Source organism: Pantherophis guttatus, chromosome 3 (genome assembly GCF_059756535.1).
Source record: "Pantherophis guttatus breed Tessera chromosome 3, ASM5975653v1, whole genome shotgun sequence".
NCBI classification, from domain to species: Eukaryota; Metazoa; Chordata; class Lepidosauria; order Squamata; family Colubridae; genus Pantherophis; species Pantherophis guttatus.
In genome coordinates this window covers 191,996,436-192,012,914 of record NC_142065.1, presented here as the reverse complement: position 1 = coordinate 192,012,914, position 16,479 = coordinate 191,996,436, and the positions used below count along the sequence as shown (strand labels likewise).

At 38.2% G+C, this 16,479-nt stretch overlaps 1 protein-coding gene across 5 annotated transcripts in view; it reads right to left on the bottom strand.

Moving 5' to 3' along the window:
* The window catches only part of ZFPM2 (zinc finger protein, FOG family member 2), a 339,422-nt gene that overhangs the window by 10,958 nt on the left and 311,985 nt on the right, over positions 1-16,479 (bottom strand). Inside the window, exon 1 of one of the 5 annotated variants that reach the window (XM_034422176.3) lies at positions 2,438-2,602. The exons of the other annotated variants lie outside the window; for them this stretch is intronic. The gene's annotated coding sequence lies outside the window, so the exon portion shown is untranslated. Of the gene's footprint in view, positions 1-2,437; positions 2,603-16,479 lie in introns of those variants that run through there. 5 annotated transcript variants of the gene reach the window in all.

Below are 16,479 nucleotides of genomic sequence, written 5' to 3'. Positions count from 1 at the left end.
AAGGAAGGACTCACTGGAGAAGAGTCTAATGCTGGGAAAGATTGAGAGCAAAAGAAGAATGGGAAAACAGAGAATGAGGTGGTTGGATGGAGTCACTGAAGCTGTAGGAGTGAGTTTATATGGACTCCAGAGGATGGTAGAGGACAGGAAGGTCTGGATGAATGTTGTCCACGGGGTCGCGATGGGTCGGACACGACTTTGCAACTAACAACAACCAGTACATCTGACTTTTCTTCTTTCCTGTTCTTATATTTTCCTCCTTATCATTTCCAGACCTATAAGAAATACAAACTTCTATCAAGTCAACTTTCTACCAAGCTAACATTTTGTACATTATGGACAGGGATTTTCCCTGGTGAGTCCTGACTCACTTGCCTGGTGAATGCTTCTCTTCCACCTAAATTTCGAAGCCCATTTTTTAAAACTCATGGTTGACCCAACTTGTGAGCTATGATGCCAAAAAGATGCTGAAGCCCTGGAAAGAGTGTAGAGAAGAGCAACAAGGATGATAAGAGGTTTGGAGGCTAAACCTTACGATGAATGGTTAAGGCAACTAGATATGTTTAGCCAAATTAAGAGAAGGCTTAGGGGATGCATAATAACAATCTTCCAATACTTGAAGGGTTGTCAGTAGGAAGACGAGGTTGGTTTATTCTCCATAGTACCTGGCAGCAGGACAAGAAGCAATGGGTGGAAGTTTATCAGAGGGATGTCCAACCTGGAACTAAGGAAGAATTTCCTGATTGTAAGAACAATTAATCAGTGGAACAGCTTGCCTCTTGGAGTTGTGGGTGCTCCAATTGCTGGAGATTTTCAAGAAAAGGTTGGACAACTGTTTGTCTGGGATGGCATAAGGACTCCTGCCTTGGGCAGAGGGTTGGACTAGAAGACCTCCAAGGTCTCTTCCAGTCCAATGATTCTACACCTCCCTGATTCTTTTTGAGCCAAACTACTATTTGTGAAAGAAAACATTGACTAGTGTGGCCAATGAAGAGACCACATCAGCAGTGCTTTTAAACTGACGCAAGCATATGCCACTGAGCCCTGCATACTCCAACTTCTAATATTGTGTGAAATAGGAAGGAGGAAAAAAAGATAAAATAGATGTAACTGTATTGAGTTTTTTCAAGTACAGCCTGTTCTTCCTACATCCCATTCAACCATCACGAGGGACCCTCAGCCTGGAAAAAAACAACAACCCTGTGCAGTGCTGGTCTAAAGCCATAAAGGAGAAAACACTCACTTTGACCCACATCTTAATGGTGCCATTATTCAGGTATCTGTTTCTCCTGAGGGAAAAATAAATTCTTGTTTTCTATAGCAAGCAGGAGTGAGAAAGGAACAGCTAAATGAAGTGGAAAGACAGAACTGTTTCTTCTTTTTTCTTTAGAAAAGATACTTAGCTTTCCTCATTTGAACAATAATAGATACATTCAGTTTTTACGAAAAGAAAAAGCTATTTTGAGGTATTCTTTCCTCTTTTTTGTTTCACTGATGCTCCATCTTTGCATTTTTTTAGGTCATTCAAATATCATTTCTGTACAAAAATATGCTCCGATCTCTGTTCTTTGTAACCTTTATCATCCTGGGCTGTGGAAACAGCTCTGTTTCCTAACAGGAAGTCTACAACTGACCCTCATAATTGCGGTCAAAACCGTTGTGAATTTTGTCAACACATTTTTGAGAGCAAAGTCATAGTTCAGAGTTGATCACATTTTGGAAAATCTATGCTTCTATTACAATAATCAGTTGCCTCAAATATCCCAGTCCTGCCAAAAATTTTTTTCATCTGCTCTTTTTATTATTTATGAAATCAGTGCCTGCAGAATGTCATACGGGCCTCTGCCGATAAACTCTAATTAAGATTAAGACAAGTCCTTTGGAAAGGATCCCATCATTAGCAAACATGATAAACACAAAAAAACACTCCCTACTTGTCAAACCGGAACTATTCAGTAGCCTAACAGTATTATCTGTTGCTAGGCTACAGCACTGACAAAGTCTCAATTATTTTGTATGACCATACCTATAGAGTAAGAAATTGTATCTGCTATAAAGACACAGAACTTTAGGCATGCTATTCGAACATTCATGGCTCCTTACAATGGCAAAATTCGTGCTAATAAAAACACAACACATCATAATTGCTCTCCATCCCTACCCCCACTCAAAAAAAAAACAAACCTTGAAAGATGCCTTCTGTTTGCATAATGATTTCTAATTTATCTCTATGAGTGATAAATATAATACAACAAAATGCAAGCTAAAGAGAGCTCTAAAGTAAGGAACAGCATTTCTAGTAGAGAACCTAGCTCAGCATATTTATGTGTGCCTTTGCATGTGTGTAAACAGACACACAGTAAACAACAATGCTTACTCGGAGATTATAAGCATGCCTGATCCACACCACATTACAAAATGACAGTCTAATTCGTACCGTGGCATGGCTGCTGTTTGAACGGCAACGGTGGGCATAACGCCAGATGGCAAGTACATGAGGTGAGGCGGCTCTACACAAAGCCGTAGCACTTCCAGTCTTTGTGATGAGGCATACTTGAAAATGATACAACTGTGTGACCAACTATGACATGCAAACAGCTGGCCATGCTGGTGCTCAGTTGGCATGGTGTTCTCGATGTGGTGACCACATAGCATTTCAGATGCTGTAACTGGATCAATTCCATATAAGCTGTCCAACTCAGAAGCTGTATGCTGGATGGAGTATAATTATGCAGGCAGAGTAACGTCCCCCCCATACTTGTTTTCAAGGAAGCTGAAATTCAAGGGACTGGATTCTGGAAAGTGTGCAGTTCCCACTCCAAAAATGGATATTGAAGATGGAGCAGGAAAAAAAATTCTGGTCCCAATGCAAGTGGCAGATGTTCTGGATGGAAAATACCAGGAGATCGTTGTGTTTACATGATCCCCTTTGTTCTATCAAAATGAAGACCTTCAGACAACTGAGGGAATCATTCACTGTCCTTTGTAGTTCTGGGATGACTGATTTGCTTTAAGAGCAATATAAAATGGAAGGACAAGATGCTCCTCCTGGTTTTAAAAGACGAGTCCCTGCCGATTTGCGTTGGAGAACCGTGCTTCAAAATCAGGGGTGCCATATGGTTTTCCGATTAGTGCCTCTCTATCACATTTAACTGCACTGCCTCAGCAGGGAGAAAATGCTAAAAATAGTTTAATTTTCCTCCTAAGACAAAGAGGATGAAGAAATGCAAGGCAGCTGCATTTTCCTCAGATTTCAGGTACATTCAGGAAGGCAGCAGCATTTAATGGTTCTAACCAAAGAACATTTCACCTGGTTTTGCACAATAATCCAAGCTTCATTGAACTTCTAGATGCTTTCACGAAGCCTCTGTTCTTCCATATTTGCCTGGATACCTTTCCAGCCCTATCATGTCAACAAAGAATGCAGATTTCCTTCTCCCCTTGCTTCTCATTTGTGTGTGCTGCCTTGGACTGTCACGGCAGGAGCAGCAGAGTGTCCATTTCTTGGGTACATATGTTTTTTTGAAGGAGGGTCAGAGAGTATCTGAGGAGCTCGTTGCAATGACAACGTGTGCCAGTCTGCAGGCTTAAAACGATGCTCGGCAACAGACGGCCTTGCTGGTATTTGAATTAATCGTTTCTATTTCATAAAAAGAAAATTTAAAAATAGCCCTGGGAAGATGTTTGTTTGCACTGGCCTTTTATTTTAAGCATTTAAAGGGAATTCAGAAAGCTGCCATCAGATCTTTCCTATGGGAAAGGCTGGGGTTTCGTTTGATTATATGAAATAGCATCCTTGTACCCTCTCCTTAAGAATGCTTCTTAGCACAGGCCTGGATTTTCAGGCGAACAGAGGGCACATATCTATAAGGTAACCGCACTGCTTAATGGGGGAGGGAGGGAAAACATGTGAATAAATCCACATCCAATATTGTTGAAAATTCTTGACAGTAGAGTAGCGCAAGGAATAGAACTTATAAATTATGTGTGCCCCTTTTCTGAAAAATGTGTCGGAGACTTCTTTGTGCATAGGCAAATACAGTAGGAATATGAGGTATTGTGTGGTTCCTTCTGCAGAGTACCTGATAAAAGAATAAAGAGCTTTGACATATTCTTAAAACAATAGAGGAATTAAAGAGAAACAATGGGCCAGCTGCTTCATTAATACAATCAAAAGAAAGCCCAGAACAGGAGGAGTCCAGATAATTAAGCACTACTCTTTTAGACCTTCTTTCTATAATAAAATTGTTTAAAAATTTATTAACTACTTCACAGTGGTTAGATAGATCTGTGCACTTGTTTATTTGGGTTGATTAATGCCTCTTCAGTATTCTCCAACATGCCAACTCATGGTTTATACAAGTTTTTGAATAAAATAGTGTAGGAATATCTGATAGGCATCTGAGCCATGCACAGCCATAAATCAGAAGCATTTTACGAGTAGGGTTTATTTCCTACCCCCATGTCAAAGCTCAATATTTTTACTTACAGAACTTTTCCCAAAATATTTGGTACGACATTTATTTCTTTTTCAGGCCATGTACTGAACGAGCCATTTGCACGATGGATTTTAGCCACAGCTCATGTATATTCACCCTCATGCAAAACTAATGGAAAGTGCTGGCAGCTTTATATTAGGATTAATGGCATGATGTACTGGGAAATTTTGCAATTTTTCCATGTTTACAGATCAAAGGATATTGCCATTTGATACCTAGCCTCTAATCTTAATTTGAGTTCCCACTTGTATAAACTTTGCAGACTTTTAAGCGCGGGCAATGCAGAATTCCTACAGTCATAATCTGTCCCAAATGGCATCATTTGTCTCATATGTCTCTGAGGAATAATCTATAATAGTTAGCACTGCAATGTTAACGGGCAGAAGATTTTTTATGATTTCACTCAACCCATAATTTGTAGCCAAGGAACGGACCACAAAAAGCAAGCTGTGTGATTGCAAAATAGATCTGTCCAATTCAGACCATTCCTTACCTCTTGCGCTGCTACATAGAATAAACAAGTTCTCTTTTTTCTCAGTTTCATTGTAAATATGGGCTCTTGTATGCTAATAGGATCAAGAGTGTAAGTGGCTTGCAAAGGAGAAAAAGACGTGTTTCAGATTCCAGACCAGTTTTAGATTTGTAAAAGCAACTTAGTTATTTGGCAAGGATTTTCTTACTTTTCCTGGATAGAAACTCCTCTGCATCTCAAATGCCTTTCCTCCAAAGCCGGTACAATTTTTTAAAAGCAGCTTGCAGTGGGATATATTGTTGAAGGATACATAGAATGAACATAAGATACTTAGATATGGCAACTTCCCACTTACAGCTTGGATCGTGGCCTTCTTTTTTAAGGAGAATTTTAATAATTGTCTAGTGGCCGTGATGGTGGGATGAGAAATCTGCCTGTTTTTTATGTGTTGACCAACCCTGTCTCGGTCAACACTGTGTCTTTTGGCACACAGAACTAAAGAAACAAAGTCACACCTTTACCATTGTATAAATTCTTCGTTTGCAGGCAACTGGATATGTGCTGAAAGGAGGCTCACTTCTTTGTTCAAGTTTGTTTGAAGAAGCGAATGAAAACAGGGACTGCCTGTTGCTAGAGAACCTTCCTTTATCTGACTGACAGGATTTTTTTTTTTTTTTTGGTAATAATTATAGGGATTTGAGTGTGTGTCTTCCAAATGAGCACTGAAATCCACTAATTTGTGTAAAACATCCACTAGGAGGAGAGCAAAAAATAGATCAGCGATCGGGGGGGGGGATGCATATGGAAAATATTGTGATCATTTTCTTGTTCCCCATGATGCAGTCCTACCACCTCTCTCTTTTCTTTCCTTCTTACTTTCTCTTCCCCCTTCTTCTCCCCCCTACTTCCTCTTCCTTTCTCCTTCTCCTCCTCTCTTCCTCCCTCTCTTACCCTCACTCCTACTCTAATTTCCCTTCCCTTCCTTCTTCCCTTCTCTTCCTTCCCTCTCTCTCCTTCCTTCTTCCATCTCTCTTCTCCTTCCTTCATCCCTCTCTATTGCTGTATTCCTTTTCAATTTTATATTTTCTTACTTATTTGTGGGACAGAAACCAGCTCTCAGCCCTCCTTGTGACTTCTTGAAAAGCATCCACCCCCCACACGCTCCACCGCCTTAGGAGGCAGGGGAGGGCTGCAGGTGGATCCCAAGGGGGTCTGGGGCTACTGGTCTACCAGTTAAAAGCTTGGTAGACCAGTACCTCTGCTAAATCCTAAAGAATTGTCACATGACCATCAAGCCACGCCCACAAAATAAGTCACGCCCACAGAACCGGTAGTAAAAAAATTTAGAACCCACCCGATGCAGTTGTCTCTATTTATTTATCACTGGGGATAAACAAATGGATATTCTTAGAAGTTCTGTGCTTTTTAAGAGGTTTATTTTGGTTAAGAGGTTTTTGTTTTTAATTCATATGACTCATGTCCAATTGCAAAATATTGAATATTGACACAAACAGCAAACAATGCTTTTAGATAACTGACTATAAAGGAATATACACTCTCACAATTTCCAAATTTAGGTGTCATGGGCATAGTGAAAGTCAGATATTTCTGCAAACAAAGACAGATGAGATAGCTTCTTTATTTATCTAAGTCTGGAGCAATGTTTGCAACAATGCTTTGTTTTTATCTGTTTTAATTTCACCCTGCAATTAAGGGTGAAATTCAAATGTTGAATGATGCAGAATTTAAGAGAAGAAATTATTGCAGCAATATACCATTTATTTTAACACATGATTATTTTAATATAGGTGCAGCAGGGCATTTGTGGGCTTTTAGCCTTTTTTCCCCCCTCCATCCTCATCCACTTTAGTAATGAAAATACTATTTTTTTAAAAAAATAAATTACTGCAGGAAAATGCTGCGAAAAGAAGCTGGTGTGTGCTTTTAATGTGTCTGGACTCTCCTGTGTATTTCAATGAAGGCAGCAAATCCACAGCAAATGTGGATCTACATAGGCATATTAATGGGGAAAAAAGCATTTTGGGATATGCACAATCCTACTAGCCCTTTCTGGTAAGGATACATTTGATTGGTGCAAAAATGCATTGGTTTCAGTCAGGCACTTCCTCTTTAGCAGAATCAGAAAAGCTGCTTTGTGTGTGGCACCTTGAGGATTTTCCTCCGTTAACCTTTATTACAACTAACAGCACACTTGAATCAATCTACAGGTGCACAGAGGCTGCCTATCAGCATCCCTGCATGGTCACTATAATTTCTAAACAGCCAAGGAAGGTATGTTTGCGTAGCCCTTCAGGCAAGCTGTCAAAAATCAGGCTACAGCTGATAAACTGATTATAAAGCTGCTTAAGACTTTGCTTGTAAACAGAAGCATTTATCAACTAATAATTTGCAATAAACTGATGTAACTCCCAGCTGAGCCCCAAACTGTAATTGTCTTTACCATCTGCCTATTAAAATATCACTCTTCATCACCAAGCCTGAACAGACAGGAGAAAAAAAAAATCTCTTGCAACTATATAAAATGCTGGCTTGTTAGGAATAATCCGTGCAAACACTGTACATTTTTTTCCCTTTATCCACAGCATTCCGCTTTGGTGTTTAAAATTATTACACAAATACAACACGCAGGGAGAGAAGAAGAAAAAAATTACCAATCATCACAGTCTGCTCATCATATTAGCACTGAGATTGTATTCATTCTTTGTGACTAAATGGCAGTGGCATGCTTCGGGAAGGACAAACATGAACAGTCAAATATTTAGATTTTACTTTTCATTTGTTTTGATATTTATTCCTTTGAGCAATGCATATTCTTCAGTTGTGTGCCACTAAAATATTACAGTATAGAAGACTGTACATTCTCAGGAACCATTTGAAAAAACCTACTCTACTCAATCCATGCAACCCGTTTGGAGATCGAGGGCTTTGCAGCTTGAAGGGATATTTTGTGTCTCTTAAAAAGAAAGATTTTTAACTGTGAGACTATCCACTAATCATTATTGTTAATGCAAACAGAGCTTCAAGGGACTCTCATGCAGCTGTTTATGAGCTACCCCTTGTCACAATAGTTGTATTAGTTGTATACAAATGAGCCAGGTTTAGGTGTATTTGGGAATAAGAAGATGGGGAAAGATGGCAACTGTTGTACATTTTAAGAGACCCAACTGAACAGGCATTTGCACAGCTACTACGCAAACAGGAACACAGTTGTCATTTTGAATTGCACGTACGTAAACTCTGAATCCCATAGCAGTCATGATTTAAAAACTGAATGCAAATATGGGCATATTAGAAAAGGTTGTATGCAAAGATATGGCACTTAAGAAAAAAAAATGTATAGAAATATATTAGCAAAAGTTATAAAGTCGTATATATTGGAGAAAAGTGGGCATCCAAATTATGCGAACACTTTACATTTTTATAATTTAATTGTGGAAATTAAAAGACTTGGCATAGGTCTCGTTAGTGGCAACAATGAACTTCTAATGAAGGTCAATTTTGTACATAAATATACAGATCAAATAAGCAGTTGAGTTGGAGGTGAGTGGGAATGCAGTCATTCACCGTGATGGAGCTGAAATGAAATTTTATGCATTTTCAGACTGTGCATGTATTACCAATATTGCCCTTTAAATCACCTAATGGAATGCTTTAATCATGAGATCCAGCTCTGTTCAAAGAAAAATTAAAAAGTGTGGATGCAACTGCCATCCATATAAAAAAAGAGACGCTGCTGAAAAGCAGCAACTTATCTAGCATTGAGTGGATTTTTCCTCCTTTTTTATTTTATTTTATTGATAGCACAAATAAATCAATAATTCTTCAGCCTATAGCTGTCCAACAGAGAAGCCCTGCCAAAAATACAGTTTGTCCCATGTGCAGCAAAATCAGCCAGATGGTGCTAGGAAGGGTTGATTCCTCTTTAAATTAATGTTTCAAAGATAACCATTTGATACCTCCCTCTCCCTTTCTCACAATGAGAGAGAGAGAGAGAGTGCATGTTAGAATAGCTACACCTTTTAATCATAATATAGGTTAAGAAGATATTTTACATCTAGAAATATAGCATCATTCCCCTGACATGTTGTTCTTTGTGTAATGTTTTGCTTTGTTTTAACAGGAATGTAACTCATGCCACATTGCAAAATTCAGATTAATATAAAACAATTGTTTGTTTCTACTTCCAGAACTAGGAACGCTTTAATTTTTCTTTTCCTCTCTGTAATTAATTTGCAAATATCTTTAGAACTTAACAATTCTGAACAATTTCATTCAGAAACAAATGCTGTGATGTATATACACACACACATATATATGCATATACATGTATGTATCGATATGCGTGTTTGAATATATCTTCTCTCTCTCTCTTCTCTGTTTCATCAATTAGCTCTTGGGAGAATACCAGATTGCCTGCAGATGGCACTCTTCGCATATTGCGAGATATTGCTGGTAGAAAAAGGGAATATAATTTAATTCGGTAATATAGTGAATGAATATTTATACTAGTCTATTCAGTTAATAGAAACAAGAAACTTCTAGGTACTAATTTAGTACCTTGTACAGGCTTATGTCTGGGCAAATTCTGGACTTTTTTTTTTTTTCAGTTTATTCCCAAACCCAGAGATTTCAGTTAAATTTATAGTACAAAAAAAAGAAAGAAAAGAAAAAGAAAATAGAAAATCAATCATTTATAGGATGATGCTTATTACTAAGTTGCCAAAAAGTCCATTATGTAGGTGTTAGCAAAAGTACAGTTTCTGTCCATCACAACATTACAAATCAAAGTCTCCTCAGAGTCAAATTGATTAGAGATGTCGTACATGTGCTACAAAGACTCAACCAGAGAGGAATAGAGATATACACAATCAATAACTCTTTGCTGTCATCTAGTTGTGAACCAGAATTCTGCAGACCGCATTTTCTGGTTGTAAGAAAATGTGCAGAGAAGAAAGCCATCCAGTGCTCTTCTGGACACTTATTTTTGCGCAGAAAAATAAAAACAAAAGGTCTTTAGAACTCCTGGCCTAAATATAGGTGACATTTGGCAACAGAGTTCAGATCTTTGAAGCCTTTGCCCACTGACTGCCTTTATAATGAAGGTCTTTAAACTAGACATAACTATATGTCTAGTTTAACGAAGAGAAGGACTAGGGGAGACATGATAGCAGTGTTCCAATATCTCAGGGGTTGCCACAAAGAGGAGGGACTATTCTTCAAAGCACTTGAGGGTAGAACAAGAAGCAATGGGTGGAAACTAAACAAGGAGAGAAGCAATTTAGAACTAAGGAGAAATTTCCTGACAGTTAGAACAATTAATAAGTGGAACAACTTGCCTGCAGAAGTTGTGAATGCTCCAACACTGGAAATTTTTAAGAAGATGTTGGGTAACCATTTGTCTGAAGTGGTGTAGGGTTACCTGCCTGGGCAGGGGGTTGTACTGGAAAACCTCCAAGGTCCCTTCCAACTCTGTTATTCTATTCTATTCTATTCTATTCTATTCTATTCTATTCTATTCTATTCTATTCTATTCTATTCTATTCTATTCTATTCTATTCTATTCTATTCTATTCTATTCTATTCTATTCTAAACTTCTCTCATCCTCAGATTTCTCCAACAGTGGAAACAAACCATTCAAACACCTGCTGGGGAGGTGGGATGAGGAACTAAGTTTTGTATCCTCCCCATATTAAAACTTTACCCTTATAAGTGTCTATGGAGATTCTCAGTCATCCAAGTCATGAAGAAATTGAAGAAGCTTCTTGGATGAGAAACGAAATGTCTTCAAGGAAAAACAAAGAAAGTCCAGTTGCCTCTTGAAAAAGCACTTTTGGGATTACCTTTACAAGGAATAACCTAACCAATCTGATGCCCCTGCAACAGCATGGATGATTAAAATATCCAAACATTTTACTTGCAATATAATGTATACAGTATTTATTTAGGGGGGAAAATCCAAAGGGTTCACTAAATTTAAATCCAGCCAAAATAAACTGAAGCAATGCTTGTTTTCCCTATGATAGCTACTAGTAGGTAACACTGTCATGTAGCTTGCACTTTGGGTACACTTTGGGTATCCCGATTTTTGCCAAATGGTGTTGGATGCGTGGTACTGGTTCTTGGTATCACCAACTACCTTGGACTCCATGTGACTTCCCCTTTGATACATTGCAAGGGTGGCATATGATCAACCCCACCACCAGTTTTTTTTTGAAGGGCAAAATGTTAAATACGGAATATGACATCAGCAATAAAAAGCAATATAGAACTTGGAGGCTTCCTTCGTTACTATACCAGCTGATTAATATCTCTCTCTAATCAATTGTAAAATTGCACAACTCATTTTTGCTTTAGAACAAATGAGTCTGTGTAAAAGTGGAGATATTATGATTATCAGTCTTTGTCATGATAATTTCCTGGTTAAACTAAGGCTAAGCACTACCATCAGCTTCAGAGCTATACAGTAGAGCAGTGGTCCCCAACCTTTTTATCGCCGCGGACCAATCAGCCTTTGATAATTTTACCGTGGCCCGCTGAGCGCGCGCAGGGGTGGGGGCTTTGGGCCACACGTGCGTACCTGCGCGGGGCTCTCTTCCCTGGAGCCTTTGCGCACGGCCCAGGAGCTTTTGCGCACGGCCCAGGAGCCTTTGCGCACAGCCCAGGAGCCTTTGCGCTGCAGCGTTCATGTCCCCCAGCCGCTGCGCGGCCCGGTGCCAGGTACTCCACGGCCCGGCACCGGTCCGCGGACCGGGGGTTGGGGACCACTGCAGTAGAGGACTCAGATGATCTATCCTAGGCATCTTAATGGAAGCCCTTGGTTTCAAGCACAGACCTGGGGACTTCCCCAGAAATATGGCTGGCAGTCCAAATTGTCAAATCTCTTAGTAGGATTTTGGAGATAGCTAGCCTGTTAGAGAAATTGCAATAAGTGACTTCTCTTTGCTTATTGATCTTGAGGGGCTTCTGGGTTTACCAAGAGCTGAGGTGGCGCAGTGGTTAGAGTGCAGTACTGCAGCTACTTCAGTTGACTGCTAGTTCAGCAGATAAGCGGATCAAATCTCACCGGCTCAAGGTTGACTCAGCCTTCCATCCTTCCGAGGTGAGTAAAATGAGGACCCAGATTGTTGGGGGCAATATGCTATTTAGTATACTGTCTTTGGTGTAAGCTGCCCAGAGTCCTCGGAGAGTGGGCGGCATAGAAATATGAATAATAATAATAATAATAATAATAATAATAATAATAATAATAATAATATTTGGGAGAAGAAATGGCAGGATTGACACCTAAAGCAACAGTGGAAAAAATTGAGTACTGAACACAAATGTAAGCCATGAAAACAACTTAAGCAAGTTCTTGTGTGATGATTTAAGACTCAGAATCAGTGTATTCAGGAGAGGATGTGGTATTTATTACCTTAAAGTAGTGATATTTCCCCATGTGAAGAGTTTATTTATCAAGCCAACAGTGTTAGATAATTTCTACCCAGCCTTTTTAGGAATGTTTTGGAGAAGTTGATGGATTCCAGTTGCAGAATAAAGGGGCTATGTGGATTTCTGGCAGTGAGTGTTATAATCCTGATATGGAATAGAAACTGCATCCATTATGGTTATTATTGAACTTCATTAGAACCTGGGTGTACGGAGTGGCTTTCTTGATTATATTAGATCTATCAGCATACTAGAATTAACTATGATATTCTTTGATACAATTAACTATGATATTATTTGTCATTGTCTATGAGGGCAAGCATTGGCAGCATAATTGTTTCTATCCAGGGATATTGAATTGCTTGGGGCTCTCTTTTCTCCAACATTGTATGGCATAGCACTGCCTCTGCATCTATGGCCATTTTAATAAATCAATTAATACATTTAATTAATATAGTAAATCAAAATTTAATTTGCTGCAGTTATTTTGTCACAAAGTATGTTTATCCTCAAATGGAGCCAGAGCTAGAGATTTTAGACTTTACTCCACATATAAACATATAAGTAAAATTCTGCAGCTTTAAGCATTGTTCATATGATTTTGCAGAAAAGCACAAACAGGTCTATTCAGAAATTTATAAATTACACAAGTTATAAATTATATAAGCAACTCTTCCACAAGAGTTACTTAAATAAACTTCTGGGAATTAATCGGGGCTTATTTATTTATTTATTTATTTATTTATTGGTTCGATTTATATGCCGCCCTTCTCCAGAGATTCAGGGTGGCTTACAATGCGTTAAGCAATAGCCTTCATACTTTTGTATATACCTGCTTAGTAGGGCTTTCGGCACCCCCTAAGTGGTGTTCTTTTTTATACAAAGTCAGCTGATTGCCCCCACAATCCGGGTCCTCATTTTACCTACCTTGGGAGGATGGAAGGCTGAGTCAACCTTGAACCTGGTGAGATTTGAACTTGCAGTAATTGCAGGCAGCTGGCAGCTAAGTGCTACTTTAACAGCACTTTAGTCCACTGCGCCACCAAGGCTCCTATTATTCCCTATTACTGTACATTATTGTACATAGGTCTGCAGCCTTAGTTGATAAATATATCAATTAAATTTTCATTTGGGCAAACCTGTATTTTTGAAGCAAAATGCACATGGCTTTGATAGCAGATAATAAATATGTTCCTAGCAAACATCTTAGAAGAAGCAGTGACTTCTGCGATAGTGAGAAGGGAAAAAGGTCTTTTGGGAAAATACTTTTTCATCTACATTTTTGTAAAAGAAAACAAAAAAACCTGCTGCTGCCATCTCATGTATTGATGCTACTATTACTACCAGCAGCAGCAACAACAAAAATTACAGTATGAATTCCAAAATCCATGTTAAGACCATATAGTTAAAAATCTTGCACGAAGTCAGACACGGGGTACTAGTTTTCCATATTTCCAAACCTAACATCAAGGAAGAAGATAAATCATATTAACAAACAGTGCTGTTCAAGCCATTTATTTAAAGTGGAGTTTCCAACATTCACATCAGGCATTTGTTACCAACTGGCCTCAAGCAGATTAGTATGGAATTAGGGGTTTCCCTAAAACTGATGGGATGAAGAAAGTAGCGAACAGTGGCTCCTCCCAAGGGCAAAAATATAGAGAATTGCATGATGGCAACAAAGCACTGGCATTTTCAATATTTGCTTTCTGCTATCTTGATAGCATGCTACCTGGGGAATTCTAGGAAAGCAAGTCCACGCACCTTAAAGTTGTCAAGATTAAGAAACACTGATCTAGAGACTGTTTTGCAATTCAGGTATGTTCCCCTAATTTTGAAGTACTCTTTCTAAAAACTGCTTCTATTGTTAAGTGAATTTAAGTAGATAGGCTATTCAAGCTGGAAACACCAAGATAATTTTTAAAGTATTGATTATTATGGTAGATTGAATTCTATCCAATCTATCACTTATTTTGATTTATTGAAATATGCAGCTTTCCTTCACTCTCATTTCCTATCCAGATTTGAAATCAACTATGTATCTTTTGCACCTTGGTAAAAGATGCTTCTATCACTGCGACTAATGCATCAAGCTAAATTAATATTTACAATTGCCAGAAAGATGATTCTGTGGAATAGTCAGAATGAAGATGCAGCATAGAAAATGCATAATCTTAATTCTCTCTGTACTACTTCCCCTGTTGTTTTCATGTAAAAAGATTTTAATGTGCAAGCACAGGAAGGCGAAGATATCCAAGCAATTCTTTTCACAGAAGTTTAGTTACCACTGGGAGACCAGAAGTGACTAACTAAACTTAACCCATAGTAAATTCTTTATACCTCGCATCTTCCAGTATTTTATAATAAAGAATCAAAAGGCATTAAAAGGAATTTCTTCAAATACAATGATGACTATTAAAAGAACATCAGAGGTGATGCTAATAGCCTTAAATCTTTCTAATGTCTCTATCCGAAAATCCAGTTCATCAGAAAGCTGGTGTATTAGTTGTCAATAAACATTGAAATAGGGATGATTTATGCTCAAGAGATTTGGGAACACACAAAACGTATCATTACACATTGTCTAAACTGAAGGCTAAAGAGTATGCAGACTAAACTAAACGTATATATAGATTATCACATTTGAATTTTTGATTGGGTGATACCCCAATTAAATTTACATTTAATTTTGCAAAACTTTTAAGTAAGTACACTGGGCTGAAACTTTAATACTAATTTACCTTGAACTGAAAACTTGAATTACAGTGTTGGTATCATGATTTCGTTTTCTCCTGAAGGCAACCCCTTTCTCACTTTTGTTCTCATTTTGATTTGAAATAGATGATTGCATAAACATGCCTTCTAGGTGTTCGAAGAAATTTTCATAGAAATACTGGCCTTTCCTGACACGTGATCTTATGAATGAAGCCCAACTAACAAGAGAACTCTTTATTTATATGGGGACAAGACAGCAGCACAAGTTAATTAAACTGCTAACACCGTAATTAGTTTCAATCAGGGATCAGCTAAGACTGGTAGTTGTAATGGAATGTGCCTTTTCCACAGGCATGAAGAAGGATGCTTGTAAGATTTTTAAATTTTTTTCGGTGTAGCCAAGAGTTACAGAAACAATTATATTCAAACAGGGTAGGAGTGCAGAAAGGAAGTGGAATGCCAAAAACAAACCCAGCCACTGTAAAATTATAATTTGATTCAGCTGTTTTATAATACAATAATCAGAAGGAAATATATTGAGTTCAATGAATATTAGCCAGGGCCAGCACAACTATTAGGTGGAATGAAGCAGTGGCTGCAGGGACTAGAAAAAAATACGTAATGCTGTTAGGTTTTACTGCCTTGTGGGAGAAAGATGGATGATGAATCTTATATGGAACTACAAGATCTGAGATGCAAAGATCCATGAAGATGTCAGGAATGACACCCAGAATTTTTTTTTCTTATGCTGTCTAGGATACTTTTGACTTTTGGCTAGCCATGGATACCAAGCAACACAAATGGGGCAGGAAGTCCTACTGTATTTGCCAGTTCACCTGCCAATCCTTTGTTAAAAAGGACATCCGATCAAAGGTGGTATTTCAGTTAAAACAGGTGCCTATTTTAAGTATACTAAATATATGGATCACAATCTAAGCAAATTTAACCATGATTTTCTTGAATCATGCTTTTTAAGTTTTATAAATAAAGCTCAGATTTTATAGATCCAATCAGGGCATTGTGTATTTGCTCAATCCAAGTTATCTTAAAAATGAAGAAATGAAGACAACAGACTAAACAGTAAAAACATAGTGGCAGATACACATAGCAATCCTAAAATTTCTCTCCAGAGAAGGTAATTCTGTGGATCCATGCTTAGTTCCACAGTGTGAGAAACTACATGCTATATTGCAGAAAAATCTCTCTCTCACTCTCTTTTTCTCTCTCTTTCTCACACACCAATACTGAGCAGCTGTTTGGCCCAGGGGGAAGTTATAAGTGCCTGCAGTCCTGATTTTAATCAGGAAAACAATGGTTGACGGTTTAAAATAATTGCTATGAAC